Here is a 20,637-nt window from a genome sequence, read left to right as displayed (position 1 = left end):
AAATAAATTTATTAATTTTTGTAGAGTGCTGAGATACTATAGTGACAAATGTTATAGAAAAGGTGATGAGGAAATTTATAATTCTGTCTTCAGAGTAGGGTTTGAATATTGTGCCCTAAATAAGGCCTGGGGCCACACATTGAACAATGAGGGGAAAACAAAATATTGAATAGCTGCTCATTAAATGAGCATCATCTATTCTGTGCACTGAATGATGCAGGGGACTTGTAGGGAAAAAAAGAATGTAATCATGAGTTAAAACTGTCTCATAATACATATGCACAAAAGGGCTGAGTTAAAGCTGCAGAGGCAACCTTAATTCTGGCATTTTTTAAACTTTTGAGTGCTTGACTTTGTAAACTTAATGTTCTTTTAATGCAGTTGTTTGTGTGTAATTATACATCTCACACACACACACACACTCCTGCTAATCTAAGTAAGCATTTCCCCCCAAGATTTACCAAGGTTTGTCTCCCATTTGCACTCCACCACAGAAGGGCTTGATTTTAAGTGATGTTCAGACATTTTCCCTGCAGAAAGGGGTCAGGGTTAGGACCTTACTCCGCTGAAGAAAAGTTGGTAAATTTGCTGACTAAGGAGTTCAGGCTTAGGCGTTTCCTTTGTTACTCCCCATTTTCAACATTTCTCTTTCACTTTTGCTTCTCTCCCACATCTCCCTTTCTTCTACTTAAAGCTCCCAACATCCTTTTTGCTCCTTGTTGCATTTTTTCCCATTTGTTCCTGTATATATATATTGTTCTCAGGGGGGTTTCCCTTCTTCTCATATTTTTTTTTAATTCTGGATCTTAATTTTCTGTGTTTTGTTTAATTTTTTTTTTCTTCATCAGTCTCTCTTTGTTTATCTACCTTGTTTCTGACAGCCATTTTACACTTGATTCTGACTAACAGGAAGGTTATGAATCTGAGAGGTGAAGGCAATGTGTGTGAAAGTGATCATGCAATGGTATGTTTCATGTTTCCAAGGAAAGAAAGGAATGACAGAAGAAGCAGAATAAGGACAATGGACTTCACAAAAGGCAGACTTAAACTCAGAGAACTGGTAGGTAAGGTCCCATGAGAAGAAAATCTAAGGGAAAAAGGAGTTCAGGAGAGTTGGCAGTTTCTCGAAGAGATAATATTGTTATGACCTGAATGGGTGAAACCTTGTTATGGTAAACATAAGCCCTACCTAAGACAAAAGGGGGTGTGGCTGAATATTGTTTTGAGTAGGTGTGAGTGGGCCTGTGAGAGAACACACAGATACTGAGGTCACTGAGAACCACAGGGAAAGAGGCAGCAGAGGAAAAGAGGCAAGAAAAGTCAAGCAGGGCAGGAACCTGTAAGCATAGTATTAGCCTAGAAAAAGCTAATAAACTGCTCCTTTGTTCTTGGTTCCTTCTGCATTCACATTCAGAGACGCATCACTTTGTAACTAAGCAAAACTGCATCAAAGAAATACCTGATTATCACCAATTTCTACCTGGAACATCTGCAGGCCCCCAAATGTCGCTTAACTGCTCAAGTCAAAATGGGCAACAATATTAAAAGTCACAACAGCAAACTATCCCAATGCAGAAGAAAGGTAGGAAGAATAAGAAGAGGACAATATAGCTCCAACAGATGTTCTTTAGTGATGTGAAAATCAAAAAGGAATCCTACAAGAAACTGGAAACATGGACAAATTGCTAAGGAGTACAAAAGACTCGCACAAGCATGCAAGGACAAAGACAGAAAGGCTAAGGCACCAAATGAATTATACCGAGCAAGGAGCATAAAAGGCAATAAGAAGTTCTATAAATACATTAGGAGCAAGAAAAGGATGAAGGAAGGCATAAGTCCTCGGCTTAGCAGGGAAGGACAGCTAATAATAGATGACATCAAGAAGGCTGAAGTGTTATTTTGCTTATTTTGCTTTAGTCTTCACTAAAAAGGTTAATAGTGACCAGATATTCCACAGAATTAACTACAAGGGGGGAAGGAACATAAGACAAAATAGGGAAAGAACGGGTTAAAAATATTTAGATAAGTGAGATATATTCAAGTCAGCAGAGCCTGATGAAATGCACCCTAAAGTACTTAAGGAACTACTAGATGAAGCATCTCAGAACCTTCAGCAATTATCTTCAAGAACTCATGAAGGATGGATGAGATCCCAGAGAACTGGAGAAGGGCACATGTAGTACCTATCTTTTAAAAAAGAACAAAGAGGACCCAGGGAATTATGGACCATTCAGCCTAACTTCGATACCTGGAAAGATCCTGGACAAATTATTAATCAATTTGTAAGCACCTAGAGAATAATAGGGCTATAAGTAATAGCCAGCATGGATGTGTCAAGAACAAATCATGTCAAACCAACTTAATTTTGTTCTTTGACAGGGTTACCGGGTTGAGCAGATGGGGGAAGCTGCAGACATGGATATATCTTGATTTTTAATGCTTTTCACACAGTCACTCAGGACATACTCAAAAGTAAACTAAGGATTTGTGGTCTAGATTAAATTACTACAAGGTGGTTGCACAACTGGTTGAAAGACTTCAAAGAATATTTAGCAATGGTTTGCTGTCAAACTGCATGCACATATGTAGAAGGACCCTCCAGGGATCTATCTTGGGTCCAGTACTAGTCAATGTTTTCATTAATGACTTGGGCAATGGCATGGAGAGTATGCTCATAAAATTTGCAGATGACTCCAACGTTGGAGGGGTTGCTAGCACTTTGGATGTCAGGATTAGATTTCAAAATGACCTCAAATTGGAGATTTGGTCTCAATCTAACAAGATGAATGAAGACAAGTGTAAAGTACTACACTTAGGAAGAACAAAAATCAAATACACAACTACAGAATGAGGAATAACTGGCTAGGTGGTAGTATTGTTGAAAAAGATCTGGGGGTTACAGTATATCACAAATTGAATATAAATCAAATTTGATGCAGTTGTGTAAAAGGCTAGTATAATTATTAACAGAATTATCATATATCAAACATGAGAGATAGTTGTCCCACTCTGCTCAGCCCAGGTAAAGCTTCAGCAGGAGTATCATGCCCAGACATGGACAAGTTGGAGACAGTCCAGAGGAGAGCAAGAAAAATGATAAAAGGTTTAGAAAACTGTTTATGAGGGAAGGTTAAAAAAGCTGGGCATGTTTATTCTTGAAATAAAAGACTGAGGCGGGATCTGATAGTCTTCAAATATGTTAAGAGCTGTTATGAAGAGGATGGTGATCAGTTGTTCTCCATGTCCATTGAAGGCAGGACAAGAAATAATGGGCTTAACATGTAGCAAGGGAGATTTAAGTTAGGTATTAAGAACTTTCTAACCATAAGGATAGTTAAGCTCTTGAATAGGCTTCCAAGGGATGTTGTGGTATCCCCATCACTAAAGGCTTTTAAGATCAGGTTAGACATACACCTGTCAGGGATGGCCTGGGTATACATGGTCCTGCCTCAGAGCAGTGGGGTGGACTAGATGACCTCTTGAGGTGCCCTCCAGCCCTACGCTTCTATATTCCGTGGGGACCTTGCAAGCAGCACTTGGAAAATAAACGGGCTCAAGAACACTGTGAACAATAGCAGTTGCAGGGCCAGCAGGAAGCATCAAAAAAATGTGGTTTCCTCTGTGGAAAATATATTTGCTTTGACTATTTCAGCTTTGGCTAGGAGGAGGGATAAACAAGTCCGGAGGCTGGAGAGTTGCTCTCCCTTTCCCCTGCAGACAGGGGTGAAAGTAACTCTGAAGACTTACTGGTAGAGAGGCTGGGGCCGGCTCCGGCCCCTGGAAGGGGCGGGGCCTTGGGCAGAAGGGGCGGGGCTGGGGTCAGCATCCCCCAGGCACCCCTTCCAGACAGTCTGGCCCACGCCGGTCGGGGCTCCAGTAGCGATTAAAAGGGACCAGGGCTCCGGCTGATGCTGCAAAGCCCCAGACCCTTTTAAATCATCTGCCCCAGGGTAGCGGCTTCCTTTGCCCCCCCCCCCCCCGACCTCCTGTTGGTGGCTGGGCAGGGCAAAAGGGGCAATGGTGTTTCAGCACGGTCCTTTGCCGCGGCAGTGCTTTAATGTCGCTGCCCCTTTTGCACCCCTTGTTGGTGGCCCTGTTGGTAGGGTCTCTCCTGGGAGGGCTGCCGATGGGGTGGGGGGCGCAGCAATGTTAAAGCGCTGCAGCGGCAAAGGACCCGGCTTAAAGCGCTGCTATGGCTATGCTTTAACGTCATTGCCCCTTCTGCCCCCACCGTCAGCAGCCCTGCCAGTACTGTCCCTACCAGCAGGGCCACCGACGGAAGAAGCAAAAGGAGCAGGGATGGGGGGGTCGGTCAGAAGTGGGCTGCGTACGGGCCAGTACCGGCTTCTTATCAGTATGCCATACCGGCCTGTACCGGCTCACTTTCACCCCTGCCTGCAGATATTGCTTCTGCATATTTAATCAACTAAAAATATAATTGGAATCAGAGATTGTACTTTCAGCAATGGCAACAGGAAGGGAAGGTTACATAGACTACATAGCTCTTTGGGGTAGAGACTGCCTTTTTGTTCTGCTTTTGCACAGCACCTATCACAATGAAGTCCTGGTGCAAGATTTGGAATCCTAGGTGCTACCACAATACAAATAAAACAAGACAGGGCCTCTCTGAAACCTAAATTGAAATGGAGGGTAAAATTTTCAAAGCCCCTATTCTCAGCTCCTTTTGGACTTGGATTTCTTCAGGAGTACAGCAGAATGTTGGTCATGTGTGAAGTCCAGGTTGTTAATCCTGTTTCTTTCAAAGCCCTTGAACACTGATTTCTTATTACACCTGGCTTAGAATCATAGAATCATAGAATATCAGGGTTGGAAGGGACCCCAGAAGGTCATCTAGTCCAACCCCCTGCTCGAAGCAGGACCAATTCCCAGTTAAATCATCCCAGCCAGGGCTTTGTCAAGCCTGACCTTAAAAACCTCTAAGGAAGGAGATTCTACCACCTCCCTAGGTAACGCATTCCAATGTTTCACCACCCTCTTAGTGAAAAAGTTTTTCCTAATATCCAATCTAAACCTCCCCCACTGCAACTTGAGACCATTACTCCTCGTTCTGTCATCTGCTACCATTGAGAACAGACTAGAGCCATCCTCTTTGGAACCCCCTTTCAGGTAGTTGAAAGCAGCTATCAAATCCCCTCTCATTCTTCTCTTCTGCAGGCTAAACAGGCTAAGGCTTGTGCACTCCTATCTCTCAGAGGGTTTTCAATGAACTATTAACAGAGCAACAGCATTTCCTCAAAAAGTGCTTATATGTTTCAGAAAAGAGTCAAAGTTTATGGCTCGAATTGTCAAGAGAGTCTAAGGAAGTTAGGCGTTCAACTCCAATAGAGCTTCTGTGGAAGTTGGATGCCTAACTTCCTTAAGATCCTTTGAAAAACCAGGATGAAACCGCGATCCAGTGGAAGTCAATGAGAGTTTTGCCATAGACTTCAGGAGGGACAGGATTTCTCTACAGTCTATACAGACAAGTTGAAGGGGAGGTGAATGTAAAAAGCACACAGACTGAAAATCTGAATCTAATGGAAATGTTTCAGTAAAATAAATACAGACAACAGGAGCTGGTCTTAAACAAGGCATTTCTGACCTAGAGAAAAACGTTTTACAATTGTTCCTCAAGGAGCAACGACTTTGAACATATGCTAAAAAATAAAATACGTGTATAGAAATGATTATTTCTAAGGACAGGAGGAGTTCTTTTCTGGGTTAAAAATCTCATTTCCTGACTGGGATTTATCATACAATGGGAATTAAGAGAAAGAAAGAATAAAAAATGTAGGCAACAGTGGATTAGTTAAAACAGATTTAAGTGAAATTTGACATATTTTACTAAACTATTACTCATCCCAAGTGCTCATCTTAGTAAAAAACATAAATTCAGGGCCAGGTGTGCACAGCAGGACACTAGACATGCTGGACCAACTATATCTCTGATGCAAGCGTACTGAATACAAAATGGGGTAAAATGCTATTACTGGTGTAAATGAGTGGAGAATTTTGATTTGGTAACATTTTGCACCCAGCTGTTGATGACTGCACAAGGCAATATAAAGTCAGGCCCAGGAAAACAAATTCACCTCAGTTAAGTCAATGGGGTTACAGCAATGAATTTGGTTCAGAGAGTCTTAAAGATTACCCTCAGATTTAGGAAAGCCAGAGATCTAAATATGCTAGAAAGTTCACCACTGGTCCAGTACAGTATCCAGACAGTTCCGTAGACTACCTGTATTATAGGAAGAAGGGTGGCCTTGTGGTTAAGGCTTTGGTTGAATCCAGCACTGCCAGTTTTCCTTTGTGATCTTGGGCAAGGCACTTGGTCTCAATGTGCCTCTGTTCAGCAGTGTTGGGAGAATGTTCGGGAGGCACTCAGGTATGAAGATGATGGGGGCCATATAAGTACCTAGACAGAAATCTTTAGGGAGTCTTGAGTTACATGTGAAAACGGTAGTCACAGATCATAGACAGCCTATGGGATGATCTATAGATGATCTCCTTGGTAGAAGATAGGTGTTCCTATCACTGAACTAAGCTACAAAGTGCATAAAGGGCCAAACTGCCACCGTAATACCCTGCCTGTATAGCTGGGCAGGGCACTAAGCAGATCCACAGTGGGAAAGTGAAGAGACAGGAATGCTCCACACAGTCCACAGAGCAGGTGTGGTACTACTCCATCAAGGGTAGCTCAGCCCTACGTGTCCCACAGGAACCCCTGCTGTGGATGAGCAGAGTAACTATACAGTGATTGATCCTTGAATTCACAATCCCCCTCTCCCCCAAACACACACCAACTCACCCCTGCACTGCTCCACCCATCATTTGCATGCCACCATGCAGGTAGCCTCAAAAAGTTAGGCTCCAGACCATGCAGGGAACAGGCTAAGCCCAGCATGACATCTCCAGAGACTGCCCACCAGTTGCACAGTGAAACAAATAGCAAAATCATAAATATCCACTGCATTTTCCATCCCTAGATCTCCCAGGATTTCACAAAGGAGAGTGAAGTACCATTACCATTCTCAAGTCTATTTAGATGCTTAAATACAGCTTCAGGTCCCAAACTTTAAATTGCCAAGTCTGAAAATTTTGTCCTGCATGATGTACCCAAGAAGAAAAGGAGTACTTGTGGCACCTTAGAGACTAACCAATTTATTTGAGCATAAGCTTTCGTGAGCTACAGCGAATACAGACTAACATGGCTGTTACTCTGAAACCTGTCGATGTACCCAAGGTATCCCAGTGACAAAACCAGGAACAGAACTCAGCTTTCATTACTTCCAGCCTACTGGATTATGCTGTCTCCTTTTTAAAGAGGCCACAGCATCTTTTCAGATCCCCATTTTTGGTTCTTTGCTCTCTAAGGGATGCCTCCAAATGGTGCCATCTTCTAGGGGAAGGAAAGTTTTATTGGAACAGGAGGCTATACCAGCATCCACCTTTGATAGCTTGGGGCCATAGTTTTGCTTTATCAGGAGGAAGCTTCTGCAGGAAAGAATGGCAAACTTAATATCTGGGGTCAACCACATTGTTAAGGAGAGCATTATCTGATTGGTGAACGTATATAGGGTTGTCAGCTCTTCCTGCTACTGCTGTCAGTCAGCACTCCCCAAAGTAACAGCTGAGGGGAGTGAGTTTTACAATTTAGTGATATGCCTGCACAGAAAAATCAAGCTCAGTAAATGATGAGAGGAATCAGATGATTCATCTCAGACAGACATATCAATGTGGCAGTCAATAGTGAGGCGTGGGGAGCAGGGACCACTTAAGAGGAGGGGGAAAGAAAGCAAGGGTCTGGCAAATAAACCCTCTTGGATGACAACTGGCTCATCACCTTATCCAAAAGGTTATGACTGGCCTTATCAGAAGCAGCATGAGTTATAAACGGCAGGTCTGACCTTGAGCAGCTGTGTAACAATGGAGGCCTTCTTCGCTGCAGTAACAGGTCTTATCTTAGAAGAGGGAGGGATGTTTGCAGGACCAGCCTGTATTCTAACTGCAGCAAATACTTTATCAAGCAGGGAAGTCAAGTCAAGCATGGAGGAAGGAGAAAAAGACAGCAACCACTACTGAGAAGTCAGTCATAGATTAGGAATTCCCTACCTCCGCTAGAGACTTCTGTGCACCCGAACAGGTTTGTCAAAATTGCTGGAGGTGGAAGGCCCAAGTAAATGACTTAGATCACAGGTTTGGAGTCCTCAGAATTAGAAAGGAAAAAAGTCAACCTCCTTGTGGTGGTTTGAACAACTTTACCTTAAGAGGCACATTTAAATGGTCTTTTTCTGACTTTATGTCTTCTCACTATTCTTACATGAGTGTCCTTGACTTTTTCACTCACATAAGGAGTTGGTGGGTGTTAGTCTGTCTCAGTACAGAGAATAAATCAGAGTAAGAGTTTGGGAGTTGCAGGCTGGAATCGAAATTCCTCAAACACCAACATTTTATCTGCATTTCAATTGTTGATACTGCCTCTTACCCTCCTGACATTGGGGAGCCTCCCAGCATTCCTGAACCAGTTACAGGAATTGTGGAAAGTGAATAAAAGAAAGAGATGTCTGTTCCATGTTGTCTGAAGGATTACCAGAGTAGTGATCTTATAAAACTAGACATTCAATAACAAAACAATAAAATTCAAAACATCTGTAAAAGACTGGAATATTATTCTCTGGCAGTGGCAATAAAGCATATTTCTTTGTCTGTATATAATGAAGCCTTCTTAAGAGCTGTGAACCCTGAAAGTGAGTAATACTATTCCTCACTCACAGAAGCAAAGGTTTGCATACATTGCTGTTCTGCAGAGCAGGTAGCAAAACCCATGTATTGTAATTGAGATTTCAGTCCTCTTAGGGAACACAGCAGATCCTTTAAACACCATTGGTGGTTTATACATTTGAGACATACATGCTGTATGTTATGCAGGGGGGTGGGCAAGCACAGCACCATCACTGAAGCCCTTGGGTGTGATAGGCACCTTCCACTGAGGCTAAATAAGGGAATAAGTAAAATGCCTGTAGGCTGCTAGCCTGTTCCCCCAACTGAAGAAGCAATGTAACTGAGAGGACAGAGCACTGGACTGGGACTCAGAGACCTGGGATCTATTCCTGGCTCTACCATTGACCTGCTGGGTGACCTTGGGCAAGTCTCTTCACCTCTCTGTGCCTTGATTACCTCATCTGTAAAATGGGAATAATGATACCTCCTTTGTGAAGCATTTTGAGAGTAGATAAAAGTACTATATAAGAGTTAGGTGTTATTAATTAAATACCATACCCAAAGTCTGTTGAAGCCTTTTCTTCAGAATAGTAGACACTGGTTCTAACAAAACTGGTGTTAGCCCAGACATGCTAAAAAAGCTGGAGAATATAGGGAATCCAAAATTGGTCTCAAATGGAGACCCTGATTGGGGAATGTGCACCTGTTCAAAAATGGGAAAACTGGACCTCTGGAATTCAAGTAAGACGTTTGGGTAGCTGAGATAGTCAGCCAGCTAATAGTCAGTTTGGATTTCATTATGGCTAATAACTGTGTAATAAAATGGCAAAAAAGTTGTCCTACAAATTCAGTCTGTGGAAATTCCTGTTACACGGTCTCAGGCAACAGGGCCAGGTTCTTTTACTGGCAATACCAGTATCTAATCACCTGGGGAGTAAGTTAATTAAAACCTTCCAGGTAGGTAACAGAAGACTAGAGAGGGAAATTTTTTGAAAACAAACAGGAATTTTATTAAAAGGATTACTAACAATGTCACAGAGAAGGGTGTAGGGGGAGGGGGAGAATAAAACAGATTAAAACCATAAAACAGCAATGTGGTTGCCCAAAGATGGGCCTGAAGCCCAGACCCCAATACAACCCTTGCCAATTTACACTTCTAACAAAACAAACTAAACCAAGGTACCCCCAGAACTGTACTGTATCGCGAAGGATGGATCTTGAGAGGGATCAGTTGCGGGTGTTAAATGACAGTCTTTCCGTTGCTTGGGTTCATAGGGACCTGGACCTGCAACTGTGAACCCAGTGATTATTGGGGACAGGAGGAGCTCAGGATCTTCACTGCATTGGAACCAAAAACCAGGAGACTGCTGGTGTTGGCAATCACTGGAACCAAGAACAAGGTAAGTGGATTCAGGTGGAAGATACCTGGATCAGTGGAATAGATCAGGTAAGATGGTGAGGGAAGTTTGACAGTTGCTGGCTGCCTCTCAGCTGGAGAGTCCGGCTGACAGGATGTGCAGGCCTTTTATGCCTTCTCTGTCATGAAAGTTTTAGTCCAGACCAGTTTGATCTAGTCTCCTCAGAGGCAGTTTCTGCGGCAAACCCTGTTTCCCACCAAACATAAAGGTTTAAAAGTGAGTTGTAAACAACCAAAACTGGACTCCATTTTAAAAGATGGATTCCATTGTCCAAACTTCTAACTAATTATTTTAATACAAATACAATACATTCAAATGTGAACAGTAAAACAAGCATAAGTAAGCATGAACAAACATATATAGCGAACTCCGCCCTACATATCCCCTCTTTGACTATCCTTCGGAATGCATTCGAGGTGATATATCATGTTTTTGGATGCATTAGTGTTTTTAAATGCATTCAGGTCTGCATCCAGATGAATAGGCCCCACATGTTTATAAAGTATATACTGTGTTTGAATGGTTTCTAACTTAATTTCATAAATAGTTAGATTGATATCACACCCTACAAGAGAAACATTGCACACCTACACAAATTAATGGAGGGGTCATGCTTAACAGTATGAAACTTATTAACACGGAATTCAGTACATGGGCTTCTTAAGCAAATACAGTGCTTATCTCCCATGACCACAACAGAATGGTTGACATGAGGTAAACATTTGGTTTCAGGTGGCCGATTTGGGCCAAATTGCACTACCGTGGTAGTGATTGGGGCAAATGGAGGGCCTCGCCTCCCCTCCTGGCTTTCCTCATGGCTAAGAGGGACTGATGGATAGGTGATGAATAGCCAGCTGGTGATCTTTCACTCTCGGAGACCTCTCCCTCTGACTCCAACCCATCTGTGGTGAACCCTGCTAGAGGACTAGCCTCAATAGCATGGATCACTCCCTGTGATCTCTGAAGCTGCTCTTTCAGCTTCTGTAGCCTTTTCAGGAAGGCCTCATGGTTGGTGATGCCTTCCCCAGACGGCTTAGCTTCCTTACGCAACTGTTTTACAGTGGCCTGTGATGCCTCCAGCTTCTTGCTGAGGATGAAACCTTCCTGCTCAGATGACACTAATCTCTCATTCAATTCACACAGCTGCTCTTTGAGCTGTGTCAGCTGAAGAATCTGATTGGTAACCTGTGCAGCTGCTGGGCTGCATTTTACTGACAGCTTCTCTAGTTATAGATCTTTACCCTGTAATTGGGCTTGGGTTTGGGTAGCTGACTCTTTAGGAACCTTCACCTGCTTGTCTAGCCCTTTCCCAGCCATAGCGAGCCCATATAACAGAGCTCTTTTCTGAACCCTCTTTTTGGGCAGTTTACAGATCATGTACCAGTGTACCCATGTACCCAGTTTCTGAAGGGCATCCTCCCCGGAAAATAACCCATCCTCCCAGGGGTTGTACCCTTTACCAAATAAAGAGACAATACTGTAAAGTTGTTTTATTGAGCTGCTGTGTCCAGGCCGACAGTCCAAAGACCTTCTCCATTGCTGGTGGTTGACTCACCATCAACCAGTACAGTCCCAAATAGAAACGAAGAGTACTTGTCGCACCTTAGAGACTAACAAATTTATTTGGGCATAAGCTTTCGTGGGCTAAAACCCACTTCATGAGATGCATGAAGTGGAAAATACAGTAAGAAGATATATATACACAGAGAACATAAAAAAATGGGTGTTGTCATACCAACTGTAATGAGACCAATTAATTAAGGTGGGCTATTATCAGCAGGCGAAAAAAAACCTTTTGTGGTGATAATCATGAGGGCCCATTTCAACCAGTTGACAAGAACGTGTGAGTAACAGTCTGGGGGGGGATTAGCATGGGGAAATAGTTTTTACTTTGTGTAATGACCCATCCACTCCCAGTCGTTATTCAAGCCTAATTTAATGGTGTCCAGTTTGCAGATTAATTCAAATTCTGCAATTTCTCGTTGGAGTCTGTTTTTGAAGTTTTTTTATTGGAGAATTGCAACTTTTAGGTCTGAAATTGAGTGACCAGGGAGGTTGAAGTGTTCTCCGACTGGTTTTTGAATGTTATAATTCTTGATGTCTTATTTGTGTCCATTTATTCTTTTGCATAGAGATTTTCCGGTTTGACCAATGTACATGACAGAGGGGCATTGTTGGCACATGATGGCATATATCACATTGGTAGATGTGCAGGTAAATGAGCCTCTTATGGTGTGGCTGATGTGATTAGCTCTGGGTGGAGCCACTGAAGAAGAAAATGATAAGCCTGCAGAGAAGAGGCATCATTACACATACTGAAAAGAGCTAAGAATCGATCCGCAGCTTAGTAGTGGTGAGAAAACCTTCAAGTAAATTCAAGGTATGCATTGACCCAAGACCATGTAACAGAGCATTGAAAAGAAGTCATTGCATATTACCAAGTATTGAGGATATACTACTCGATCTATCCAGGGCAAAAGCATTCACTGTTTGTAATGTCAAGAATGGGTTCTGGCATATTGAGCTAGATGAGCCATCTAACCATCTGACAACCTTTGTCAAACCTTTTGGCAGGTACCATTGGGTATGAATGTCTGCGGACATCAACTCGGTCCCAGAATATTCCAATGTAGACTGAACCAGGCATTAGAGGGACTTTCCAGGCATCAAGATTGTAGCTGATTACATTCTTATTGTAGATGAAGATGTCAAGGAGAGGCAATCCAAGACCATGGCACCAAGCTGTGAGAACTTCTACGCAGGAATATTAGGCTGACAGCAGACAAGCTGAGGCAGAGGAAAATGGAGGTCCCTTACATTGGGCATCTGTTGACTTTTGAGGGACTCTGCTTGGACCCTGAGAAACTCAGAGCCATAAAGGAAATGTCACACCAAAGGATGTGATGGGAATTCAGTGATTTATAGGGATGGCCAGCTGCACACAGATTCTGCACACACCTATCAGAAGCCTGTGAACCCTTGAGACAGTTAACATACTACGTTGCAGAACAGGAATGTTCAGACCGACCCAAGAACAGGCATTTGATAGAAGAGAGAAAAGTGTAAGTGAGGCACCAGTCCTACAGCACTACGCCTCTCTGGCACAGCTAGAACTACAATGTGATGCCTCAGAAAGAGTCCTAGGAGCAGCACTGATGCAAAGCCAGCAGCCCAGAGCATTTGCTTTTAGAGCCCTGACAGACACAGAAAGGAGATATGCTCTGATATAAAAGGGGCTACTGGCAGTGCTCCTCAGAATGGAACAATTCCATTTGTTCACCTTTGCACACAGGTGGAGGCAGGCAGTAAAACAGTTCATATTCCAGGGTTGGCCAGACTGGGAGGAGCATGTGCCCCAGGAGGTAACACCTACTCCTAGCTGGGGGATGACCTGTGTGTATAAAGTGGGATTTGTTTAAAGGGGACCAAACAGTAATACCAGCAAATTTGAGCTGACAACAAAAGATGGATATACATTTCAGAGATAGAGGCAGGCCTCAAACGAACCAGGGAGTATGTGTAGCATTTGGCACGAATGTCCACTTGGAAGTATATGTGGAACAGTGTGAGGTGTGCAAAGAGTATAGTGATTGACAACAGAAGGAGACCCCACAGTGTCATGAAATCCCATCCTGACTCTGGAAAAAGGGCGGAACAGACTAGTTAATTTTTAAATGACAGGAACTACCTGGTCACAGTAGATTACTACTCCAACTTCTGAGGTGTGGACTCTTTGGAGGACTCTCAGGAAAGCATTGATCAGGAACTGAAGATTCATTTCCCTTATATTCTGTGTTCAGATAATGGCCCACAGCACACTGCAGCAAAATTCAAGTGTTTCAGTGCCAAATGGAAATCTGAGCACAAGACATCTTCTCCTGTGTACCCACAAAGCAACAGACAGGAAGAAGAGTCAGCAGTAAAGACAGCCAAGAGACCTGATGGCAGAGACAAAAGCGACAGGGAGGGATCCCTACCTGGCAATATTGGACCATCACCATACCGTCCCAGGGATGAGATAGTTGCCCAGCACAGAGCATGATGGGTCACAGACTCTGCTTCCCATGAGGTGTAGTCTGCTGCAGCCCAGCAGAGGAACAAGGGACAGTACACAGAAACATTTAAAAGAATGCCAGGCTAAGCAGGCAGCCTGCTAATACAAAGGAGTCTGAGACCTCGGGCGACTATGCACAGATGGCAGGTCTGGGGTCAGCCCCATCAGAAAACCACACAAAGCAATGACAAAAGGCAACAGTCCAAGCTGCAGTGGGACATAGGTTATGTGAGGTAGGTACAGCTATGGGGTAGCTCAGGACAGCGGTAGAGACAATACCAAAGACAGTTGCGGAGTAGCAACAGACAGACAGCACACCCAGACAGACAGGTCCAAGGCCAGGACTAGGCGGACTTAGAAAGGACCTCAGCCATCAGCTGGCCTGATGTAGGAGAGTCAAAAGAAACGAGGAATACAGAATGCCAACAGGACACCACCCAATAGAATGAAGGCAGAAATGCCCCCACCAACAGCAATAAAGAAATGAAGAAGTGGGAAACTGAAGACCAGTATGCTTGAAGGCCTATGAGGCCTAACAAGACACAATGGGATGGTAGTAAAGACCATGTCCCTAGAGTGGGCTATATACTAGTAATCTCTGGCCCCAGGAAGTCAGCAAATGCACAAAATAAAAAAAGGTTAAAATGACAGATGTAGCAACCTGCATGGAACTTGGAGGAAGAAGCACAAGTTGCAGAAGGGAGGAGTCTGGAGGAGGCACCAGGAGCTCAGTCTGTACTGCATGCACAAGCCTAGAATGCAGCTGCAGTTGCCATGTATCTGTTCTCTTAATAAAGAGCCAGTTTAGTTTTACAAGCATGGAGCCCTTTCACATTAATACCAAGCATTCATACATTAACAGTGCATAGGTTTTGTGAGAAAGGAAAATATTTTCACTGCTCAGAGTGTAAGTTAGCATTTTTAGAGTTGGAAAAGGCTCTTGTGATACTTCCTTTCTTAGCCTATCCAAGTTTCAAAACCCTTTCATATTGGATACAGATGATAGTGCTTACAGTTTGGGTGCAACATTGACACAGGAACACAAAAGGATATGAGAGTAAAAGTCTAAGCTCTCTAGAGAGAAACTATTATACAACCTGAAAAAAACTCCTGGCAATGGTTAAATCTATAGAATATTTTCACCACTATTTGTCTAGGAGGAAGTTCATGGTCAAGACAGACTATACTTCCCTTCAGTGTCTCATTCAGCAGTTTTATGAGATTCTAGGGTCGCCCAGAACTCACCACTCAGAGGAATATGATAGGATGGTTTAATCAAACTCAGCTAGCTACCTTATCAAACAGTACCAAAGGGACTAGGACCAGCAGATCCCATTCTTTTTGATGGTTCACAGACCAGCAGTCAATAAGAATGCAAAATGTGTCCAAACATGAGGAGTTCTGGGTATCAGGTAAGCATTCCAGTCAACCTCTTGTATGATGTTTCTGAAGAGGAACAAAGAGATTTGAACTACATAGAAACCCTACAATCCAAATTTATAAAAGCTCACACTTTTGCCAGGGAATATTTGATAGCCTCTGATAGAATGAAAAGACTTTACAATGTAAGGTCATATGCAAAAAATTTTAAAAGAAGGGATTTGGTACGGTGCCACAATCCTAGGAGCCATAAGCTGGATAAACCTTGGAAGGGACCTTATACAGTACAGACACAAATAAATGAAATGGCAAATAGGATACACTTGGGTCCCAGAACTAAACCCAAAATTATGCATAAGGACCACCTGAGATGGTATCAGGCAGACAGAAGTGTGGCATGGCTGCCCCCAGAACCTGAGAATGTAGCCGTAGAAACTGATACTAGAAAAGTTATAACAGTTATAGGCCATGTCTACACTACAAAAGTACTCCGATTTTAGAGAAGTCGATTTTTGGGATCAGATTGTATAAAGTCGCGTGCATGCGTCCACACAAAGCACATTAATTCGGCGGTGTGCGTCCACAGTACCGTGGCAAGCGTCGACATTCCAAGTGGTGCACTGTGGGTAGCTATCCCACAGTTCCCGCAGTCCCTGCTGCCCACTGGAATTCTGGGCTGAGTTGGGGCCAAAAATTTGTCATGGGTGGTTATGGGTAAATGTCGTCAGTCAACTCTCCCTCCCTCTGTGAAAGCAACAGCAGACAATCATTTCACGCCCTTTTCCCTGGATTGCCCGAGCAGACGCCACAGAACGGCAAGCATGGAGCCCATTCAGCTCACCACAGCAGTTATGTCCATTGTAAACACCTCGCGCATTATCGTGCAGTTTATGCAGAACCAGCACCAGAAAAACCAGGCGACGAGGTGACGGCAGCTCAGTGATGAGGACATGAACACAGATTTCTCTAAAATCGCGGTCCCCAGCAATTTGGAGATCATGGTGTTACTGGGGCAGGCTCAGGCTGTGGAACGCCGATTCTGGGCCCGGGAAACAAGCACAGAGTGGTGGGACTGCATAGTGTTGCAGGTTTAGGATGATTCCCAGTGGCTCCGAAACTTTCGCATGCGTAAGGGCACTTTCATGGAACTTTGTGACTTGCTTTCCCCTGCCCTGAAGCACAAGAAGACCAAGATGAGAGCAGCCCGCACAGTTGAGAAGCGAGTGGCAAGAGCCCTGTGGAAGCTTGCAACGCCAGACAGCTACCGGTCAGTCGGGAATCAATTTGGAGTGGGCAAATCTACTGTGGGGGCTGCTGTGATGCAAGTAGACAACACAATCGTTGAGCTGCTGCTATCAAAGGTAGTGACTCTGGGAAATGTGCAGGTCATAGTGGATGGCTTTGCTGCAGTGGGATTCCCTAACTGTGGTGGGGCCATAGACGGAACCCATATCCCTATCTTGGGACCGGACCACCAGGGCAGCCAGTACATATACCGCAAAGGACACTTTTCAATGGTGCTGCAAGCTCTGGTGGATCACTAGGGACGTTTCACCAACATCAACGTGGGATGGCCGGTAAAGGTTCACGACGCTCGTGTCTTCAGGAACTCTGGTCTGTTTAAACGGCTGCAGGAAGGGATTTACTCCCCAGACCAGAAGATAACTGCTGGGGATGTTGAAATGCCTATAGTTATCCTCGGGTACCCAGCCTATCCCTTAATGCCCTGGCTCATGAAGCCGTACACAGGCAGCCTGGACAGTAGACAGGAGCTGTTCAACTATAGGCTGAGCAAGTGCAGAATGGTGGTAGACTGTGCATTTGGACGTTTAAAGGGTTGCTGGCACAGTTTACTGACTCGCTCAGACCTCAGCGAAACCAATATTCCCATTGTTATTGCTGCTTGCTGTGTGCTCCACAATCTCTGTGAGAGTAAGGGGGAGACGTTTATGGTGGGGTGGGAGGCTGAGGCAAATTGCCTGGCTGCTGAATACGTGCAGCCAGACACCAGGGCGGTTAGAAGAGCACAGCAGGAAGTGCTGCGCATCAGAGAAGCTTTGAAAACCAGTTTCATGACTGGCCAGTGTTCTGTGTGACACTTCTGTTTGTTTCTCCTTGATGAAAACCTGCCCCCTTGGTTGCCTCTAAATTCCCTGTGAGCCACCCGCCCTCCCCCCTTCGATCACAGCTTGCTTGCAAAGGAAATAAAGTCACTATCGTTTAAAAAACATGCATTCTTTATTAATTGATTATAAAAATAGGGAGATAACTCACAAGCTAGCTTAGGTGGGGTGTGGGATGAGGGTAGGAGGGAAGGAAAAGGCCACTTCAAAACTTGTTGAATGACAGCCTTCTGTTGCTTGGGTTGTCCACTGGGGTGGAGTGGTTGGGTGCCTGGAGCCTCCCCCCCGACCCCCCGCATTCTTGGGCGTCTGGGTGAGGAGACTATGGAACTTGGGGAGGAGGGAGGGTGGTTAAACAGGGGCTGCAGCAGCAGTCTGTGATCCTGCTGCCGTTCATGAACCTCCACCAGACGCCGGAGCAGGTCTGTTTGATCCTGCAGTAGCTCCAGTGTTGCCTCATGCCTCCTTTGATCTTCCTACCGCCACTTCTCCTCATGTTCATCGGCCACTTTCCTGTACTCTGCTATTGTGTCCCTTCACACAGCTCTGTCAGTGCCGGATGACTGCATGAGCTCAGAGAACATTTCATTGCGCATGCGTTTTTTTTGCCGCCTTGTCTGAGATAGCCTTTGGGACGGAGGAGGGAGGCTTGAAACATTTGCAGCTGCTGGAGGAAAAAAAGGGAGTGAAGTATTTAAAAAGATACATTTTACAGAACAATGGCTATACTCTTTCACGGTGAACAACACTATTCACATTACATAGCACATGAGATTTTGGTACAAGGTCGCATTTTGCATCTTATATTGAGTACCTGCGGCTTTGGTGTTAGAGATCACACACACAGTGCCGGGCAACAGAATTTGGCTTGCAGGCGGCCATGGTAAGCCATAGTCTTTCGGCTTCTGCAACCTTCATAACAGCAGTGCCTTCCTCTCCCATACCAAGCAAAGCATGTTGAGTTGGCCATTTAGTGCTTCGGTTTTCCTATTAACATGCAGCAGTAGAAACCAAACTAACTCCCACCCTCCATCCAATTCTCTGGGATGATTGCTTTACCCCTCACCCCACCGTGTGGCTGGTATCAGGGAAGATCCCTGCTAGCCAAACACGAACAGCTCAGCGCCAATGCCCCCCACCCACCCACCGTGTGGCTAACTGCAGGGAGGATTTCTTGTCAGCCACAGGCAAACAGCCCAGTAGGAACGGCCACCTCTCAATGTCCCCTTAATTAAATTCCCCTATTTCAACCAGGTTACCATGAACGATATCACTCTCCTGAGGATAACACAGAAAGATAAAGAACGGATGTTGATTGAATGCCAGCAAACACCTGGACCATACGCTGCCAGGCTTTGTCATGCAATGATACCAGATTACTTGCTACTAGCATGGCGTGGTAAAGTGTCCTACCATGGAGGATGGAATAAGGCTGCTCTCCCCAGAAACCTTCTACAAAGGATTTTAGAGTACCTCCAGGAGAGCTTCATGGAGATGTCCCTGGAGGATTTCTGCTCCATCCACAGACACGTTAACAGACTTTTCCAGTAGCTGTACTGGCCACGAATGCATCCCAAGTCCTCAGGGCAACTTAATCTTTGAAAAACACTTGCTTTTATAACATGTATTATATTTAAAAAGGTACTCACCAGAGGTCCCTTCTCCGGCTTGTTTGGGTTGGGAGGGTATTTCAGTCAGGGTGATAAAAAGATCCTGGTTGTCGGGGAGAACGGTGTGCTGTGTGCTCTCCTCAAGCTCGTCCTCCTCCTCCTCATCTTCTCCATCTGTAAAATCCTCAGATATGGCGGAGAGTACCCCATCATCGGAGTCCACGGACAGGGGTGGGGTAGTGGTGGCGGCCCCCCCTAAAATTGCATGCAGCTCAGCGTAGAAGCAGCATGACTGGGGCTCTGTCCCAGAGAGTCCGTTTGATTCTTTGGTTTTCTGGTACGCTTGTCTGAGCTCCTTAAGTTTCATGCGGCACTGTGTGGCGTCCCTGCTGTAGCCTCTGTTCCTCATGGCCTCGGAGATTTTTTGAAATGTTTTGGCATTTCATCTTTTGGAACGTAGTTCTGATAGCACGGATTCCTTTCCCTATACATCGATCAGATCCAGTACCTCCTGTTGGGTCCATGCTGGAGCTCTTTTTCGATTCTGGGACTGCATGGTCAACTGTGCTGATGAGCTCTGCATGGCCACCTGTGCTGATGAGCTCGCCTGGCCAAACAGGAAATGAGATTCAAAAGTTCCTGGGGCTTTTCCTCTACACCTGGCCAGTGCATCCAAGTTCAGAGTGCTGTCCAGAGCAGTCACAATGGTGCACTGTGGGATAGCTCCCGGAGCCAATACCTTCGAATTGTGTCCACACTAACTCTAATTCAAAACAGTGATGTCAATTTCAGCACTAATCCCCTCATTGGGGAGGAGTACAGACATCGGTTTTAAGAGTCCTTTATGTCGAAAAAATGGCTTTGTTGTGTGGACAGGTGCAGGGTTAATTCAATTTAACGCTGCTAAATCCGACAAACTCGAAGTGTAGACCAGGCCATAGAAAAGTTATAACAGTAAAAAGTTCCCCATTAGAATAAATGAGGAGGGTCTGTCTCAAACAGCCATTTTCACAGAAAGTGGACATTCCTTAGGGGCTCTGTCATGGGGTCCACTCACCACTAGGTCATGTTCTCCTAGTTGCTGTGCGGATTATATCTTTCCAGCTCTGTCACTCCCTTCTGTTCTCTCACTCTCTGGGACGCAGCACACGCCCTTTTGTGACTTGGCCCTCCAACTAGATCACTATTCATGCTTCCCACTTGTGGGATATCAAAGTCCCACAGGACAGACTGTCCCAGGCAGTCTCCAATTCCACTTCCCTGACTGTACCACTTCCCCTGTGGCTGGTAGGTCAAGCCAAGCCTGCCCTCTTCTCCAGGTTCCAGCCCAG

The sequence above is a fragment of the Lepidochelys olivacea genome (genome assembly GCF_965140295.1).
Source record: "Lepidochelys olivacea isolate rLepOli2 genome assembly, chromosome: 7".
Classification (NCBI taxonomy): domain Eukaryota; kingdom Metazoa; phylum Chordata; order Testudines; family Cheloniidae; genus Lepidochelys; species Lepidochelys olivacea.
The sequence above is the reverse complement of the archived record's forward strand: the minus strand, read 5'-3'. Positions refer to the sequence as shown.